We start from the raw sequence: 20,526 nt of genomic DNA, 5'->3' as shown, positions 1-20,526 counted from the left end.
TCCATCACTCTCCTTCTTGGTCAAATGGCCCTTACACAGCCTGGAGGTGTGTTGGGTCATTGTCCTGTTGAACAACTAATTATAGTCCCACTAAGTGCAAACCAGATGGGATGGCATATCACTGCAGAAAGCTTTGGTCGCCAGGCTGGTTAAGTGAATAAATAACAGTTTCACCAGAATAACACCCCCACACCATCACACCTCCTCCTCAATGGTTCACGGTGGGAACCACACATGCGGAGATCATCCGTTCACCTACTTTGCGTCTCACAAAGACACAGAGGTTGGATAGAATAAAATCTCAAATTTGTTAAAGTCAGACAAAAGGACATATTTCCACCATTCTAATGTTGAATGCTCGTGTTTCTTGGACCAAGTCTTTTCTTCTTATTGGTGTCCGTTAGTAGTGGTTTCTTTGCAGCAATTCGACCATGAAGGCCTGATTCACACAGTCTCATCTGAACAGTTGATGTTGAGATGTGTCTGTTACTTGAACTATGTGATGCATTGATTTGGGCTGCAATCTGAGGTGCAGTTAACTCTAATTAACTTATCCTCTGCAGCAGAGGTAACTCTGGGTCTTCCTTTCCTGTGGCGGTCCACAATAGAGACTGTCCTCAGTTTCATCATAGCGCTTGATTGGTTTTGCGACTGCACTTTCAGAAACTTTCAAAGTCCTTGACATTTTCTGGATTGACTGATCTTCATGTCTTAAAGTATTGATTGACTGTCATTTCTCTTTGCTTATTTGAGCTGTTCTTGCCATAATATGGACTTGGTCTTTAACCAAATAGGGCTATCTTCTGTATACCCCCCTATCTTGTCTCAATACAACTGATTGTCTCAAACGCATTAAGAAGAAAAGAAATCCCGCAATTTAACTTGTAACAAGACACACCTGTTAATTGAAATGTATTCCCGGTGACTACCTCATGAAGCTGGCTGAGAGAAGAGTGTGCAAAGCTGTCATCAAGGCAACGGGATGCTACTTTGAAGAATCTCAAATATTATGTTTTGATTTGTTTGTCACTTTCTTTGGTTAGTACATGATTCTAAATGTGTTATTTCATAGTTCTGATGTCTTCACTATTATTTTACAATGTAGAAAATAGTACAAATAAAGAAAAACCTTTGAATGAGTAGGTTTGTCCAAACTTTTGACTTGCACTGCATGTTTGAGTGAGTAGGAATGCGAGATAGTGTGGACGCGTTAGTGTGTGTGTGTGTGTCTGTCTGTCTGTCTGTCTGTCTGTCTGTCTGTCTGTCTGTCTGTCTGTCTGTCTGTCTGTCGGTCGGTCGGTCGGTCGGTCGGTCGGTCGGTCGGTCGGTCGGTCGGTCGGTCGGTCGGTCGGTCGGTCGGTCGGTCGGTCGGTCGGTCGGTCGGTCGGTCGGTCGGTCGGTCGGTCGGTCGGTCGGTCGGTCGGTCGGTCGGTCGGTCGGTCGGTCGGTCGGTCGGTCGGTCGGTCGGTCGGTCGGTCGGTCGGTCGGTCGGTCTGTCTGTCTGTCTGTCTGTCTGTCTGTCTGTCTGTCTGTCTGTCTGTCTGTCTGTCTGTCTGTCTGTCTGTCTGTCTGTCTGTCTGTCTGTCTGTCTGTCTGTCTGTCTGTCTGTCTGTCTGTCTGTCTGTCTGTCTGTCTGTCTGTCTGTCTGTCTGTCTGTCTGTCTGTCTGTCTGTCTGTCTGTCTGTCTGTCTGTCTGTCTGTCTGTCTGTCTGTCTGTCTGTCTGTCTGTCTGTCTGTCTGTCTGTCTGTCTGTCTGTCTGTCTGTCTGTCTGTCTGTCTGTCTGTCTGTCTGTCTGTCTGTCTGTCTGTCTGTCTGTCTGTCTGTCTGTCTGTCTGTCTGTCTGTCTGTCTGTCTGTCTGTCTGTCTGTCTGTCTGTCTGTCTGTCTGTCTGTCTGTCTGTCTGTCTGTCGGTCGGTCTGTCTGTCTGTCTGTCTGTCTGTCTGTCGGTCGGTCGGTCGGTCGGTCGGTCGGTCGGTCGGTCGGTCGGTCGGTCGGTCGGTCGGTCGGTCGGTCGGTCGGTCGGTCGGTCGGTCGGTCGGTCGGTCGGTCGGTCGGTCGGTCGGTCGGTCGGTCGGTCGGTCGGTCGGTCGGTCGGTCGGTCGGTCGGTCGGTCGGTCGGTCGGTCGGTCGGTCGGTCGGTCGGTCGGTCGGTCGGTCGGTCGGTCGGGTCGGTCGGTCGGTCGGTCGGTCGGTCGGTCGGTCGGTCGGTCGGGTCGGTCGGTCGGTCGGTCGGTCGGTCGGTCGGTCGGTCGGTCGGTCGGTCGGTCGGTCGGTCGGTCGGTCGGTCGGTCGGTCGGTCGGTCGGTCGGTCGGTCGGTCGGTCGGTCGGTCGGTCGGTCGGTCGGTCGGTCGGTCGGTCGGTCGGTCGGTCGGTCGGTCGGTCGGTCGGTCGGTCTGTCTGTCTGTCTGTCTGTCTGTCTGTCTGTCTGTCTGTCTGTCTGTCTGTCTGTCTGTCTGTCTGTCTGTCTGTCTGTCTGTCTGTCTGTCTGTCTGTCTGTCTGTCTGTCTGTCTGTCTGTCTGTCTGTCTGTCTGTCTGTCTGTCTGTCTGTCTGTCTGTCTGTCTGTCTGTCTGTCTGTCTGTCTGTCGGTCTGTCGGTCTGTCGGTCTGTCGGTCTGTCGGTCTGTCGGTCTGTCGGTCTGTCGGTCTGTCTGTCTGTCTGTCTGTCTGTCTGTCTGTCTGTCTGTCTGTCTGTCTGTCTGTCTGTCGGTCTGTCTGTCTGTCGGTCTGTCTGTCTGTCTGTCTGTCTGTCGGTCGGTCGGTCGGTCGGTCGGTCGGTCGGTCGGTCGGTCGGTCTGTCTATTTGACAGGATTAAATTGTGTTTTTTCTGTGTAATCCATTGATGATGCCCTTTTGTCATTTCAACATAAAAATTGAATGTGATGATGTTGAATCAATGGGGAAAACTGATTACGTTTGAAAAACAGTAATCAACGTAAGGGAATTTAGGATTCTTTTCACGCAACTTTTAACCTAAATGCAATGACATGGTAAAATCTTTTGATATCACTTTGAATTCAGATTAGTTGACAACTCAACCAAATGTAAATCAGTGTTGCCGGGGTTCAGCTTTGTGCCCACGGTGCTACCAACAGGACAAATTGGACACATTGTGTCACAGCCGTCGAATGAAGAGGACCAAAGCGCAGCGTGGATAGCGTACATATTCCTTTTTATTAGGATGACGCCGAGGGACCCTCGTTGCGGGCCTCGGACTGGGCACCCTCGTTGCGGGCCCAGGACTGGGCACCCTCGTTGCGGGCCCAGGACTGGGCACCCTCGTTGCGGGCCCAGGACTGGGCACCCTCGCTGCGGGCCCAGTACTGGGCACCCTCGCTGCGGGCCCCGGACTGGGCACCCTGGTTGCGGGCCCCGGATTGGGGACTGTCGCTGGGGGCTCCGGACTGGGGACCGTCGCTGGAGGCTCCGGACTGGAGACCCTCGCTGGAGGCTCCGGACTGGAGACCGTCGCTGGAGGCTCCGGACTGGAGATCGTCGCTGGAGGCTACGGACTGGAGACCGTCGCTGGAGGCTCCGGACTGGGGACCGTCGCTGGAGGCTCCGGACTGGGGACCGTCGCTGGAGGCTCCGGACTGGGGAACGTAGCTGGAGGCTCCGGACTGGGGAACGTAGCTGGAGGCTCCGGACTGGGGGAACGTCGCTGGAGGCTCCGGACTGGAGACCGTCGCTGGAGGCTCCGGGCTGGAGGCCGTCGCTGGAGACTCCGGACTGGAGACCGTCGCTGGAGGCTTCATGCCATGACTCCTCACTGGAGGCTTCGTGCCATGGATCATCACTGGAGGCTTCTTGCCATGGATCATTACTGGAGGCTTCGTGCCATGGATCATCACTGGAGGCTTCTTGCCATGGATCATTACTGGAGGCTTCTTGCCATTGATCATCACTGGAGGCTTCTTGCCATGGATCATCACTGGAGGCGTCGTACCATGGATCATCACTGGAGGCTTCGTGCCATGGATCATCACTGGAGGCTTCTTGCCATGGATCATCACTGGAGTGAGGAGACGTATGGGCAGTCTGGTACGTGGAGCTGCCACAGGGCTCACCAGGCTGGGGAGACATACAGGAGGTTTTGTCCGTGCCAGAGACACCGGATACACTGGGCTGTGTAGGCGCACTGGAGGTCTCCAGCTTAGAGCTGGCACAACCCGTCCTGGCTGGATGGTTATCTTCGCCCTGCACATGCGGGGCGCTGGCACAGGACGCACTGGGCTGTGCAGACGCACCGGAGACACTGTGCGTAGAGCCGACGCAGGATATACTGGGCCGAGGAGGCGCACTGGAGGTCTGGAGACCAGGGCTGGCACAATCAGTCCTGGCTGGATGCTCACCCTAGCCCGGCAGATGTGGGAAAGCTGGGATGTAGCGCACCGGGCTGTGAACGCGCACTGGAGACACCGTGCGCTCCACCGCATAACACGGTGCCTGACCAGTACGACGCTCGCCACGGTAAGCACGAGGAGTTGGCTCAGGTCTCCAACTTGACTCAGCCAATCTCCTCGTGTGTCCCCCCCCCACCAAAACATTTTGGGGGCTGCTTCTCGGGCTTCCTTGCTAGCCGTGTTCCCTCGTAACGCTGTGCCCATTTACTCCCTTGCCGTCCAGGATGTCCTCCCATGTCCAGTCCTCCTGAAAACGCTGCTCCCACTTACCACGCTGCTTGGTCCTTTGGTGGTGGGAAGTTCTGTCACGGCCGTAGAATGAAGAGCACTAAAGCGCAGCGTGGTGAACGTACATATTCCTTTTTATTAGGATGACGCCGACATAAACAATAAACAATACAAAAAACGACCTTGAAGCTTAAGGCTATAGTGCCACAAACAAAGACAACTTCCCACACTGAAAGGAGGGAAAAGGGATACCTAAGTATGGTTCCCAATCAGAGACAACGATAGACAGCTGTCCCTGATTGAGAGCCATACCCGGCCGAAACATAGAACTACAAAATCATAGGAGAAAAAAAACATAGAATGCCCACCCCAAATCACACCTTGACCAAACCAAATAGAGACATAAAAAGGCTCTCTAAAGTCAGGGCGTGACAGTACGAGGGGGCACCTCTGGTGCGTGACACATTGCCCTAGGATGGGCTACGTCTGTACTATTTAGCACGCTTACCAAATAAATGAAATCAAAATCAAACTGATCATGCAAAAAATATGCTTTTGATGTACCATATTTTAGACCATTTTCCATGATGTTGATTACTTTAAACATCTTCTTCTACAGAACCTGCTGGACCTATCGGAACCAAATTTGGTATATATCATCTATGAATGCACATCATTCAAGAATCTAGCAAAAGAAATATGGCCGCTAGGAGCCAATGAGCTTGCATTAATGTTTTTTCCTATCCAACAGCTCCACAATGTGGCCAAACTCAATCATACTTTACAGGTTAGCTAAACTCATTATAGCATCACTGTGTATTCAATATGAATGTGCTTGCAAATGTTGAGTCTTTACAGTGGTCGGAACATGTGAACCAAGTTTTGTTACAAAACAAAATATCTGTGACTGATTTATATGCATTTGTGACAGACCACGCCTATGTGCATGTTTATTGGTCAGTTGCAGCCATGTTGTTTGACATACTAGCCTGGATTATAGTGTGTTTACAGACATTGGTCCATAGATGCCATTTATCAAGTTTCCTGAAGGTTGGTCATTCGCTGGCAGAGGTAGCATTTTAAGTGTTTTTCACAAAATTCTAAATGGCGTAAAATCCATCATATTCTTCAGGCATATTTGTTCCGTGTGAGGAAAGGGACCTATGTACCAAATGTCATGACTCTAGGTCACATGGGGTGAAGGTTGTGACCTTTAAAAGTTTGCATATTCAATCGCTTGTTATACCTCCACCATGTGGCCAATTGGCATTGCATCGCATGGGAGGGTTATGGCCTTTGGACCTTTACCATCATGCCAAGTTACACCATCCTTAGCCTTACCATCTCACGGGAATGTGAATGTTATTTTACTTGTGGGAAAAACCCGGTATAATAATAATAATGAACGTCAACAAATACAATATGGTTTCACCAGCTACGCTGCTGAATCCCTAACTAGATGTTGAACTGATCTCTGTGCACCGTGGAAAGCGTCTGTGTGTGATTGAAATGGGTTGAAAAGGTCCACACAGATCAGTGTTGTGCATCAAATGTAAATTTGCCCCCTCATATCCCACTAGCCATTTCTCAGGCCCAAGAGGAGTTGGCCTTATCTTAGGTATCTGGGATAGCAAGCTGGGGAAACAAGCTGGAATCAAGGTGCTTAGGAAGGTCTGCGAGGCCTATCTCAGACCCTGAAATATTTTTCAGTCTCTCTCTACACCCTTAGCCCCACAGATCAGGACTGGCCATTCCATCTCTGGGTAAGGCTGTTGACTGAGCGACACAATCTGCCTCCGCATGCAGCACTCAAGACAGACTAAGCTTAGCTGTCTGTCAAATTATTGCCTGTCTGAGCTGAGGGAGAGGGAGAAAAATAGAGATAAAGAGGGGGAACTGAGGTAGGGAGAAGGAGAGAGAGAGTGAATAGTAGAGGCAGAGAGAGAGAGTTAAGAGTAGAGGCAGAGAGAGCACAGTAGAGACAGCTGGTAGTGAAAGAAGCCAACCGAAGGGGAGAATAGAAACAACAGAGATGCACAGATATATGTTTTGGTTAAGAAAGAGAGTAGCTGGTGATATAACTAGATGCCTGCAAAAAAAACAAAAAAAAAACAGATGAGAGAATCGGCCCAAAACTGATCCTGAACCCATTAGTTCCAGTTGAGGTGTTTTATATTTGTCTCCTCTGCTTCCCTCTCTGTCTCTGTGCACTTATTCACCTGGTTTATCTTTCCTGTGGAGGAGTCGCCGGGATCGAGTGGTTATTGAGGTTAATTGTGCGGACACACCCTCTGTCACTTGGGCTGTGTTGTCACCCCGGCCTCTGCAGCAGGCAGCCAGGGGTGGCCCCACTGGCACACCGCCAAGCAGCATAAATAGAGACGCATTCCCAAAATCCCAGGTGGCAGTAGCACTTACAACAGGACCAACCCTTGGGTGTTCAGCTGGACGCAACAGCCTAAACACTACAAGTAAATGTTCGGGACGAACAGCCATAGCCCTATTAATTCTGTATGGTCAGAAGAGTGTACTTCATCAACAATGAGGAAGTCATGTATTTAGGTGGGTGAAACAAAACTTGTCAAGAGCTAGAACAAGGAAGAGAAGAGAGAAAACTCTGACTATCGAAAAGTGCTGAGAATAATTTGACTGCAAACCAAATGGATGTACCTCGACCAGAGTAGAACATTTCACGTTCGCAGGTCAGTTTTGCCTGTTGAATATGCATCTACATAGAGAAACATCAGGGTTCATTGGGGCAGCAGGTTAACAAGGCAGTTAACCCACTGTTCCCTGGTAGGCCGTCATTGTAAATAAGAATTTGTTCTTAACTGACTTGCCTAATTAAATAAAAAATAAAAAAGGCTCAGTGCAGTCAAACATATGATTATCCTGTGTTTTAAATATATGTTCACACTATGTTGTTGGAAAAATTAAAAAAAATGATAGAAATGAAAATGATAGAAAAACGTCTGCATTGGACCTTTTAAATAAACAGCACAGAGATAAAGGGTTAGGAAGGAGTAGACTAATTGAATTGCCTCTGAATTGATTCCCCAGAGCTACCACTGCAGCATTCTAATTTGTTGCGACAATATCAATATCGAGTCTGCATAAACCATATATTTTCAGTTCATTGTGAAAACCAGCAGGATCAAGTGTACCATGACTATTTTTTTCTATTTGACAAATTTGACTATTTGTAAAATGCTTGCTGGATATCCTCCTGGTTTAAACACATGGTGTGAGGCTTTTACACTGGTACTTTGTTGCCTTAGCTGTTAGAGTCATGTAGATGGATGTAAATTGCACTGCCTTATAAAGCTACAAATACTCTGAAGCAGGTCTTATTCAATTGTTTTAAATGTCAGCGCTTTAGTGGCAAGGCATTCATTGTTTTCTGATAGTCTGCTAGAAATGGAAATAATGTATCAGCGTTACTTATTGGACATAATTTGACAGCATAAAGGCAAATGACCACAAAGATTGAGCTTGGCATGAGATGACTGCTTGCCAGCTTTTGTACTAAACCCACGGATCGGTGGGCTGTCTTGAAGACAGACTCATATTTCTTACTGAGCTGCACTTCCTAAATTCTATCTGGAAGCATTAGAGGTCCACGCTGACAAGGTTTTGATGATGGTAGCACTAACATAGTTGGTTCAATTCCAATAAGGGTTGCAAATACTGAATTGTCTATTTTATTAACAGGGAATAATGAACTTTCCAACAGTGTCACTTCTTTCTCCCTAAAGCCCCCTTCTACACTCTCCTCCCCTTACCTTATATCCTCCTCATATCTCTCAACTGATGGGCTTAGTCTATAAAGAACATCTCCATGATGTGAAGTGTGCCCATGGTGGATCAGACCCTCTTGTTCTGACTGATTAGTATTCCTTTCATATGTCTCGTAGATGCTCACTCTGAGCTTATTAAGATGACTCACAGCTCTCAACAGAGTGCCATTCGGGCGGGGTGTCGAGGGCTCTTCACATCTCCCCTGAACCCCAGGCATACAGCCCTCTGGTGACTCCGTCTCTCTCCTGGATGCTTTGTCTGTTATGCCCCGTTTCCACTGGCACTTAAAATTAGGACCAAATTGGGGCCAAATTTGAGCTGGCTCGAATGGAATTTTCAAATTTGAGCTGGGTCGAGGGAAACCCGGGCCAGTTTCACAACTGGTAACAGCTCAATTTGAATTTGGGCTGGTGACGCCATTACTATGTAACCACCAAGCTGATCACTGCTGGATGCTGACACAATGTTAGCTAGCTCGTCAGAGCTTGTTGCTGTTAACTAGCACATTTGGGCAAGCAGTACTACAATAGTCAGACATGACACAAATTACCACTATAGCTGGATCCGTTATTCATTTTTGCACTGCACAATAAACTTTTATGAGAACATTCAGCCCTCCAATGGGTACCTAGCTAGCAAATTAGAGTTGAAACAAGCTAGCTAGCTAACGTGAGCTTGCAGGAATTTTAGCTGGCCAGTTCATATTGAAAGCTAGCTACATTAGATACATCATAACAAACCTGGCATTTGATTTGCTTGGTTAGCTAGCTAGCTAATAGCCAATGCCATGGCAAGCAAGGTCGGAATTAAGCTAGCTACCTAGCCTGTTGTGCTAGCGACGACACTAACTGTTTAGCTAGCTAACATCAGCAAACTAAATACATGGCTCTGAGTCTGGCTGGCATTGGCATGAGTATTGGGTAACGTTAGTTTCAGCATGGTGAGGGTGAATTCAATTCTTAAACATCTTGCAAGCTAACAACATTAGCGAAGCCAGCTGATGTCACATATTGGCTACCTAACAACATGACATAATTTCTCATTTCTGGAGGCAGTGGAAATGCAATTTGAGCTAGCCCACCAAGGCCAGCCCAACCTGGATTGACTTCAAAGTGCCAATGTAAACATGGCTTTACATGATTCTCACCGGCATTCTAGATGTCTTTTCAACCATCACCATTCACAGTGTGTTTCTGAGTAGCTCCTCGCTAGCCAAATCCCACTTGAATATGTGTGTCCTTTCAATACACTGCTCTTAATCCCTCATTCACCACTAAATGTATCATCATGTCCCTCAGTGGGGATCTCATACATGACATGCAACAATACAGGAAAAGGGAAGCTGAGTAAGCTGTGTACTGGGATGGAGTTTAAGACATCCCTTTATGGGGGTAACACTCACGTTGCTGAGCTGTGAGATCTGTATGTAATTGTAACTGACTGACAAATTTAGACAGCTCTGTGATGTGAGTGTGAGAGACGGGCCATGCCGCTGCCTTATCTGTCAACCGAGATGAACAGGACACAATTCACCTCACAGGCACCCAGTCCCATCACATGAACAACACTGAAGGCTGTAGTATACATCCAGATTTAATAAGTGGCAAAACTGGTGAAATAACGCTGACTGTTTCCTTTCCATGCAATTTACATAGCTAATAGGATTTCACCCCCGAGGTCTGACTTCAATTACACTAGTCAAATATTTTCAACTATCAAAATCCCCTCAAATTAAGATATCAACAGACCAAGAAGAGCACTGGTACTTCACACTGAGCCGTGTGTGTGTGTGTGTGTGTGTGTGTGTGTGTGTGTGTGTGTGTGTGTGTGTGTGTGTGTGTGTGTGTGTGTGTGTGTGTGTGTGTGTGTGTGTGTGTGTGTGTGTGTGTGTGTGTGTGTGTGTGAGAGAGATACTTCTAGAGTTTGAAGTAGCTCATTGTATTCATTCCAGGTTATTTCAGCTACTGTTAATGAAGACCTCAACTCTCAACTTTCAACCCACTGAGGTGTCAAGCCTGTCTTTCCCTGAGAGATGATGTGAGATGATGGTTCTTTTATCCATCTTCTGCTTTGTGAGTGTACACCGTAACCTCAAAACTGTCAGGAGTGAGTGAAGATATTCACAAATAAACAAAAACAAGATGAGTGTTGAACCACTGAAGTGGTGAGAAGACAAGCACTAGAGTCAGCAGAACACAGAAATCAGCCTATAGGGAAGAATCATTCTAAATTTGCATTCTGAACTTCTCTCCACCATGAGGAACCACCTAACGGAAAATACCATGTCATTTCTATCCCGGTATAAGGAATACCTATAATCAATGGCTGCCATCTTTACCTCAGTGTGCTGTAGAATGGCTGATAAGTTAATGATATATGTTCCTCTGCTAAACAGATTGAGATGTGTGTTTGTCTGTCTGTGCCCAACACGAGGGTAGCTATGACAGCTCAACCTGAAGATCTGTTTTTCATTTCCCACATGGATTTATTTCAGTCATCAGGGAAGAGATGTGGTTTGCAATATATTTCAACATCAAATTGAACATCAGCCTTGAAGGCTTACTATGAATCATCAGGCTTTGACCCTGTCCTTGAGAACACCCTGACCCATCTCAAGTAGGATGATTACTGCTATATAGGAAGGGTTAGTACTATCCGTAATCCTTCGCACGTCCCTACCCTAAACCCTAACCCCTACTCCCCCTCCCCCCCTTTTCTTCCCAGTTTCGTGATTACGATCTTGTCTCATCACTGCAACTCCCCAACGGGCTTGGGAGAGGCAAAGGTTGAGTCATGCGTCCTCCGAAACATGATCCGCCAAGCCGCACTTCTTAACACCCACTCGCTTAACCCGGAAGCCAGCTGAACCAATGTGTCGGAGGAAACACCGTTCAACTGATTACCCAGGTCAGCCTGCAGGCGCCCGACCCGCCACAAGGAGACGCTAGAGCGCGATGAGCCAAGTAAAGCCCCACCGGCCAAACCCTCCCCTAGCCCGGACAATGCTGGCCCTATTGTGCTCCGCCCTATGGGACTCCCGGTCAAAACTGGTTATGACACAACACTGCGATGCAGTGCCTTAGACCGCTGCGCCACTCGGGAGGCCTTAACCCCTATCATAAACCTAAACCTAACCTTAACCATAAACCTTACCTAGCCGTTTTAAATTTAAACTTCAATGTGGTGACGTCAGAGTTGGGACGTCCCAAAGATTCCATTTAGACTATAGGAAGTGGGGTAAGAGAGGACAAGGTTATTCACTTCAATAGCAGAATTAAACAACTGGAGCTTTTTTCAGAAATGTATTCTGCTGAATAGACAACTTTAGTCTATCAATGTGCAATAAAAAAGTCTGCTTTATGAGTTACATTTCTATCGGCTGCTATTTGAATGTTTCATCCCTCTGAATACACCCCTGATAGCTGTAATTATCCAACCAGTGACTCAAAGTCACCAATTTAACAAAACTAAGAGGTCAGGGTCAAGTTCTCCATATAGCCCTGTCCAGGAAGAAGGATACTGTACTAAAAACAGAGACGTGGATTTTCAGCCACATTAAAATTGCTTCATAATTTAGAGTAGGTGGTAGTTGTGATGCGGGGGCAACGCCTGTGAGGAGATTACCTTTCATTCTGCTAATTAAATTTGGGCCATTTACAAATGTGACAGGACTACAAGCTATTAGCGCCCATTCATTTTAATGAGGGTCACTCAGCTGTGCTCTTTATCAGGCTTACTGACAGTCTGTTGAATATGTATAAGCCGCATGTCACTTCCAAAAACCCTTTAGATGGGAAACGTAAATAATATAGCAATTACGATTAAGTCACACAGTCAAGTGTACCTGGGCAGCGCAGTGGATTTGATTACCTGTCTGGTAGGGATCTCTTCATAGGTTTCTGTTTGGAGTTGTTGTGACTCAGTCAATTGTAAAACTAATGACCATTTTTCTGGGATTTTATATAGTCCCTCTGACGTATGAGCCTATGAGATGGAGCAGACTGGCTGTACCGTAGCATGGTTGTAGTGTAGCAGGGCTGTAGTGTAGCAGGGCTGTAGTGTAGCAGGGCTGTAGTGCCGCAGGTCTGTAGTGCAGCATTGCTGTAGTGTAGCAGGTCTGTAGTGTAGCATTGCTGTAGTGTAGCAGGGCTGTAGTGCAGCAGGGCTGTAGTGTAGCAGGGCTGTAGTGCCGCAGGTCTGTAGTGCAGCATTGCTGTAGTGTAGCAGGGCTGTAGTGTAGCATTGCTGTAGTGTAGCATTGCTGTAGTGTAGCATTGCTGTAGTGTAGCAGGTCTGTAGTGCAGCATTGCTGTAGTGTAGCAGGGCTGTAGTGTAGCATTGCTGTAGTGTAGCATTGCTGTAGTGTAGCATTGCTGTAGTGTAGCAGGTCTGTAGTGTAGCATTGCTGTAGTGTAGCATTGCTGTAGTGTAGCATTGCTGTAGTGTAGCAGGTCTGTAGTGTAGCATTGCTGTAGTGCAGCATTGCTGTAGTGTAGCATTGCTGTAGTGTAGCAGGGCTGTAGTGTAGCAGGTCTGTAGTGCAGCATTGCTGTAGTGTAGCATTGCTGTAGTGCAGCAGGGATGTAGTGCAGCATTGCTGTAGTGTAGCAGGGCTGTAGTGCAGCATTGCTGTTGTGTAGCAGGGCTGTAGTGCAGCAGGGCTGTAGTGTAGCAAGGCAGTAGTGTAGCAGGCAGGACTGTAGTGTAGCAAGAGTCAGTGTAGCCCAGTGGAGAGGGTTCTTGTCCCCTTCCCTCCACACCCCCAGGCCTGTTCCTGGTCCCTGGACATGCTGCAGCCAATTTAGCACTCTCCGCAAGTATCCCTTTCTGCCACAGAGTGCTATTCATCACTCTCATTATCGTCCAACTGAGACACACTTAGTAAAGAACAAGAGGGGGGAGGGGCAGGGAGTGAGTCCTTACGCTGGTCCAATCAGAACAGGCCCCAGGTCTAACTATAGAATGAGGTGTTGTCGGAGTCCGGATGGAAGGGGGGGGGGGCGAGATAGGGCTTAGTGGCAGGGGCTATCTGGCATGCATTATCCCTGGTCCACCCAAAGCCTGCTGCAAATTATTTGATTTAGTTTTTTCTAGTGCTTTTATATCACCTTGCTCTATGATTTAGAATGGACAGGTGCCCATACTGAAAATGAGAGTAGTTCAACAGTGAGTAAATGCATATTTCTGTGAAATGGTATGAAACATTTGTACATTACTTGAAATATTACACAATACAACATGTGTATTACCATAAAATATATCCTTTATACTCTAGCTATACAGATTCTAGGATCTAGGATCAAATTTGATCACTATTTTGTTGCTGAGAATTTTCATGCAAGTGTATTTGAGTTCTAAAAAGGCTTTGTAATTTCGACTTTGAAATTTCAGGCTTGATTTGCGCTAACGAAAAATGTAACAACCCTTACTAAAATGACCATTAATTATAATCTACATAATAATTCACATTTCCCGTTGCTACGTGATTCTTTTACTGCTGTAGCAAACTGGCTCAAATTAAGGTTCTACATCTGTAGTAGTAGCACCTCTTAGAAAGTAGAGAATCTAATGTAGTCATGAAAATGCCAGGGAATGCAGAGGGCAGTCTGGACAGGTTCTGAGGGAGAAGGCCAAGTTAATAGAGAAAATATAGAACCTTAATATTAACATGTACGCACACACACACACACACACACACACACACACACACACACACACACACACACACACACACACACACACACACACACACACACACACACACACACACACACACACACACACACACACAGAAAGACTCCCTCTCCAACCCTCCTTACCCTTCCTAGCCTGATGTCGACGGTGTAGAAAAACGCCTGATGTGCTTTGAACAGCAAATCAGTTTAAGCCTCTGCTCTGCCGTCTCCTCTGTGTATAATTTTACTGAGCTGAGTCAGGGAGAAAGTGAAGCTCCGAGGCGCTTGTCTGGGTGAGATAGATGAACGCTTCAGGATCAGCTCAGTAACATTCTGATAATGGTACATTATATGATGAAGATGATGAAATCACTCATCGCTTTGGATCTACAACTTTGTTTTGTGTTGTTCTCTCTTTCTCTTTGCACATTTATATGATGTGGTGTAACGACTAGAATCAAGTTGGTTCTCAGCTACAATAATGTGCACATTTATATTATGTGGTGTAACGACTAGAATCAAGTTGGTTCTCAGCTACAACAATGTGCACATTTGTTTGTTTAGCATCTCCACGCACAAAAGCTGCATAAACGCCCCTGAACATCTACATTTGAAAAAAGTGTAATAAATAATTTTAATATACACCACAATGAATCCATTATTTATTTTATTTAGGTCTAAAGAAACATTATGATGCCAGAAAAATGTATTTCAGAAGAATAGAAGATGAGTTGGCCTACTGTATGTTATATGGCTAAAAGTGATAATTTGAAACAGGACCTATATGCTAGATTTAGAGTTGTTTGGCCATTTTAGTTGTGTCCTTAGAAAACCTTAGAATGTCTTAGAAATCAAAACAGATATGGGCTGCATGTTGCAACTATAGGCTATTGATGATTTGTGAAAGTCGCAAAAAAAGCTTGTGCTCTTTTACTTGCCTCAGGCTGCTCAGCTCTTCTCTCATCCAGCGTTCATATTTCCACCCATCATATTATTGTCAATTTAATATTGTCTTTACTAATATGTAAAGTTTGTTTAGATTTAGAATGGCCAATTGTCAAATGGGCAGGAACAGGGGCAAGGGAAAAAATAAGTCATCTGTACGCATTCGAATAGCGAATGGAGGCCGTCCTATTTTTTAATGATGCCGGGTAGGCTACTATGGTTTTATAGTGGAGCTGCTTAATATGAGCAGCTGAGAAATACATATAACAACAAATATTTCACTCCACACATCAACCACTGTTTGAGGAGCATGCTCTCGCTCGGTGACAGGTGATATTCCTGTTTGAGGAGCATGCTCTCGCTCGGTGACAGGTGATATTCCTGTTTGAGGAGCATGCTCTCGCTTGGTGACAGGTGATATTCCTGTTTGGGGTGCATGCTCTCGCTCGGTGATAGGTGATATTCCTGTTTGAGGAGCATGCTCTCGCTCGGTGATAGGTGATATTCCTGTTTGAGGTGCATGCTCTCGCTCGGTGACAGGTGATATTCCTGTTTGGGGTGCATGCTCTCGCTCGGTGATAGGTGATATTCCTGTTTGAGGTGCATGCTCTCGCTTGGTGACAGGTGATATTACTGTTTGAGGAGCATGCTCTCGCTTGGTGACAGGTGATATTCCTGTTTGAGGAGCATGCTCTCGCTTGGTGACAGGTGATATTCCTGTTTGGGGTGCATGCTCTCGCTCGGTGACAGGTGATATTCCTGTTTGAGGTGCATGCTCTCGCTCGGTGACAGGTGATATTCCTGTTTGAGGAGCATGCTCTCGCTCGGTGACAGGTGATATTCCTGTTTGAGGTGCATGCTCTCGCTCGGTGACAGGTGATATTCCTGTTTGAGGAGCATGCTCTCGCTCGGTGACGGGTGATATTCCTGTTTGAGGAGCATGCTCTCGCTCGGTGACAGGTGATATTCCTGTTTGAGGTGCATGCTCTCGCTCGGTGACAGGTGATATTCCTGTTTGAGGAGCATGCTCTCGCTCGGTGACAGGTGATATTCCTGTTTGAGGTGCATGCTCTCGCTCGGTGACAGGTGATATTCCTGTTTGAGGAGCATGCTCTCGCTCGGTGACAGGTGATATTCCTGTTTGAGGTGCATGCTCTCGCTCGGTGACAGGTGATATTCCTGTTTGAGGAGCATGCTCTCGCTCGGTGACAGGTGATATTCCTGTTTGAGGTGCATGCTCTTGCTCGGTGACAGGTGATATTCCGCCCAAACTCTGTGTGCCATGGGCTCTCCAACCTCGTTCCTGCAGCTAACTAGTGCTTAATTTGGGAAACCAAGTGAAATCTGTTTGGAAACATTGATGTTTTTGCAACAAAACATATTTCACTAAACTGTTGACAGCCTCTCTGGCCGCTGGAGAAAGTACTAAAGGAGAGAGAGGAGAGGGAAACACATGGTGGTGAGATCCTGTATAGCTAAGGTAATTAATTATGAAAATAAATTAAAAATCCCTATTACTAGGCTATTTAAAATCACCCTGCACAATCAATGAACCTACAGCATCTCCTAGGGCTAAACGTTACCTCCCAGGTTTATGGATATACATTTTGGAGCGTAGCATAAGGTAACCAGTGCATCCAGTATGCATAATAATACTGTCCACACTCAAAGGTGATTACTCAAAAAATATTTTTGGAGTATAGGCTAGACCAATTACTTTCCAAATACATCTTTAATCCGATTTGCAATGCCTAATTGTTGGTAGGCTATGTACAGTATGTATTGTATAATGCCACATAAGCCTATGCATATGCATAATCTGTAATATGCGTATGGGTGTTTTGAATGAATCATCACCTTAGAAAGCTCTGTCCATTTCATTGTGTTAGGCCTTGAAACGACATCCACAATGACCATGATTTACACTCAGTTTCAACCTGCTATTGAACCTCTTTCTTCAAATTGATTGTCACAGTGAGGTGAGTTTTGAAAGCAGATACTGTTTAGAATATGATAAGTGTTTGATTGGATTTTTGATTGGATTTGCATTTGATGTCAGAATCAGTGGTTAGAGGGACAATACAGCCCTGAGTACCAGGCCATTAGGACCTGGTGGTCATTAGCAAGTTGGGTACTACCAAAGCATGCCCAGAGTGCATAAAAGGAGATTACTGTGACTCTACAGTCACAGAATTTTACTGCAGTTATGACTGACAGAGTGGCGGTAATATGGTCATCGCAACAGCCCTAAATACAGTAGATGAAACCACGTTTGAAACACATCATCCTACCTTGCTTAATGGTGATTGCACATAATCATGCTCATCAAATGAGCTTAGCAAACTGAACCATTTGGCAATGTGTGGTGCGTTACATGCTTATTATATGTTAATTACTGAATCGAATGCAAAGAGGCTGCCTTGGACTCCTCTCAGTTGCTAAGTCTTTGGCCCTGTGCCTGTGGATGTGCCTGTGTTGTAGTGAGATGGACCGGGGGGGTGTTTGTTTACCTGACCCCATGGACTAGCACATCCCCGTCTCTCTCCGGCTCTCACTGGACGGATTAACTGCATTCCCTCTAGTAATCCGCTCTCTCTCACCTGATTTACCGGCAACACAGCACCTTAAAGTCTCACTTTTCTACCGCTGAGTTTCTAGGGGTGGCTGACCTCTCAAAAAGGAGCAAATCATTGCCCTGGCTGTGTTTGTCTCTCTGTGTTACGGCCTGCTGCAGGCAATATGGTCCTGTGTAACTCAGCTGGTAGAGCAGAGTGCTTGCAATGCAAGGATTGTGGGTTTGATTCCCACGGGGGGACCTGTACGAAAATCTATGCACTCACTACTATAAGTTGCTCTACTTAAGAGTGTCTGCTAAATGACTAAAAAGTAATCTGAATGGCTCAGCCATCAATAAGCTGCTTCCAAACGTTTTAAACCCGCATTAGGAAGTTGAGTCTATCATAGTTTGTGTGGGATTCAATTACATTATGAAGGACAGCTCAGAACATCTGAAGATGGATTTTAAAGAACTGATTGGGTCTCTGCTTGACACCAACAAACGCCCCATAATATCTGGCCCAGTGCCCTCCCGAAATTGTGGCATTGAACATTTCAGCAGGCTTTTAGTCCTCCATAACTGGCTACGACACTATTGCAGCTCTGTTGGTGTAACATTTATTGACAGTTTTGATACCTTCTGGAAACAAAGCATGTTTTATAAGGAGGATGGGTTCCACCCAAATCATTTGTGTTCCTGGATCCTTTCACGGCATTATAAGGCTGCGTTGAGACAATGACTTATTAATGATCCAAGCCCAACTCAGTTCATCTCTACCATTGTGTCGCTGAGTTGTCATGTTTCAGAAAATGTATAATATCCCAGGGGTGTTAGAAGACCCAATGTAAGAAACCTAATGTATGTCGCTCTAACTGCCCGGAATGCCTCTGCTGATCCTACAGCTATTGTATGCAGTAATAATGTACCATGAACTAGAGTTATATTGTTAGCACTGAGGTGGTGTGCCCTAGTAGGAAGTCCACTGTGTTCAGCTCACACTGCACTAACATAAATAACATGAGCATGTCTACTTCTGATTAGCTTCCCAGTAAAGCAATAAAAACAATCAAGAATCCCAGAAAGTGCTAAAATATAGCCCACGTTAACGTATGTAGTCTAAGAAACAAGGTTCATGAAGTTGATAATTTGCTAGTAACAGATGACATTCATATTCTGACTATCTCTGAAACTCACTTAGATAACACCTTTGATGATACAGTGGTAGCAATACATGGTTATAACATATACAGAAAAGACAGAAATGCCAAAGGTGGAGGTGTTGCTGTTTATATTCAGAACCACATTCCTGTAAAGATTAGAGAGGATCCCATGTTAAATACTGTTGAAGTAATATGGCTACAGGTTCATCTGCCTCACCTAAAGCTCATTCTGGTGAGAAGCTGCTATAGACCACCAAGTGCTAACAGTCAGTATATGGATAACGTGTGAAATGCTTGATAATGTACATCCCCGTCTCTCTATGTGATATCAACAGAGAGGTATAAATATTTCAAAAACTTAAAGCATTATATTTGGTACAAATCATTCACTAAACCCTAAACCTCAACTAAATCGTGTAAAAAATAATGTGGAAATTGAGCAGGATGAGGAGACTATACTGCTTGGAGTAACCCTGGATTGTAAACTGTCATGGTCAAAACATGTTGATACAACAGTAGCTAAGATGGGGGGGAAGTCTGTCCATGATAAAGCGCTGCTCTGCCTTTTTTTTAATTATTGTCTTTTTAACCACACTATCAACAAGGCAGGTCCTACAGGCTCTAGTTTTGTCGCATCTGGACTACTGTTTAGTCATGTGGTCAGGTGCCACAAAGAGGGCAATTACAATTGGCTCAGAACAGGGCAGCATGGCTGGCTCTTAAATTCTTTATTCTCAAATTGATTATTATTATCTATGAACATTTGAACATCTTGGCCATGTTCTGTTATAATCTCCACCCGGCACAGCCAGAAGAGGACTGGCCACCCCTCATAGCCTGGTTCCTCTCTGGGTTTCTTCCTAGGTTCTGGCCTTTATAGGGAGTTTTTCCTAGCCACTGTGCTTCTACACCTGCAGTGCTTGCTGTTTGGAGTTTTAGGTTGGGTTTCTGTACAGCACTTTGTGACATCAGTTGATGTAAGAAGGGCTTTATAAATACATTTGATTGATTGATCGACATGGAGAGATAACATTAATAATATGCATGTAAATCTCTCATAGCCGAAAGTGGAGGAGAGATTGACTTCATAACTACTTGTTTATGTAAGAGGTGTTGACAAGCTGAATGCACCGAGCTGTCTGTTTAAACTACTAGCACACAGTATAGCACACTCGGACACTACTAGCACACACAGTAGCACACTCGGACACCCATACATACCCCACAAGATATGCCTCCAAAGGTCTCTTCACAATCCCCAAGTCAAGAACAGACTATGGGAGGCACACAGTACTACATAGAGCCATGGCTACATGGAACTCAATTCCACATCATGTAACTGATGCAAGTAAAATTAGATTTAAAAAACAGATACAAATACACCTTATGGAACAGCGGGGACTGTGACGAGACACACACGTACAGGCACAGACACAGACAAAAATGATAAGACACGCACTCTACACACACATACACATGGATGTTGTATTGTAAATATGTGATAGTGGAGTAGTGGCCTGAGTGAATACAATAAATGCATTGGGTTATTTGCTATAAAATATAATGTCATGTAATATTTTAAACTGTATAAAACTGCCTTAATGTTGTTATACCTATACTTATACCTTGTTATACCTACCTTATGGTACCTGTTGTATCATACATGTGTATTCTGCCTGCTAAGGTTCTATAGATTCCAGTGATGTATAAAAGGCACGTGCTGTACTACTAATAATGTTCATTTATTGGATAAATATCA

The 20,526-nt window shown here is 45.6% G+C and overlaps 1 protein-coding gene across 2 annotated transcripts in view; it reads left to right on the top strand.

Moving 5' to 3' along the window:
- Positions 1 to 20,526, top strand: part of LOC129853131 (EGF-like repeat and discoidin I-like domain-containing protein 3) — a 234,777-nt gene that overhangs the window by 78,344 nt on the left and 135,907 nt on the right. The gene's annotated exons all lie outside the window — the stretch shown is intronic.

The sequence above is a fragment of the Salvelinus fontinalis genome, chromosome 4 (assembly GCF_029448725.1).
Source record: "Salvelinus fontinalis isolate EN_2023a chromosome 4, ASM2944872v1, whole genome shotgun sequence".
Classification (NCBI taxonomy): Eukaryota; Metazoa; Chordata; class Actinopteri; order Salmoniformes; family Salmonidae; genus Salvelinus; species Salvelinus fontinalis.
The sequence above is the reverse complement of the archived record's forward strand: the minus strand, read 5'-3'. Positions and strand labels throughout refer to the sequence as shown.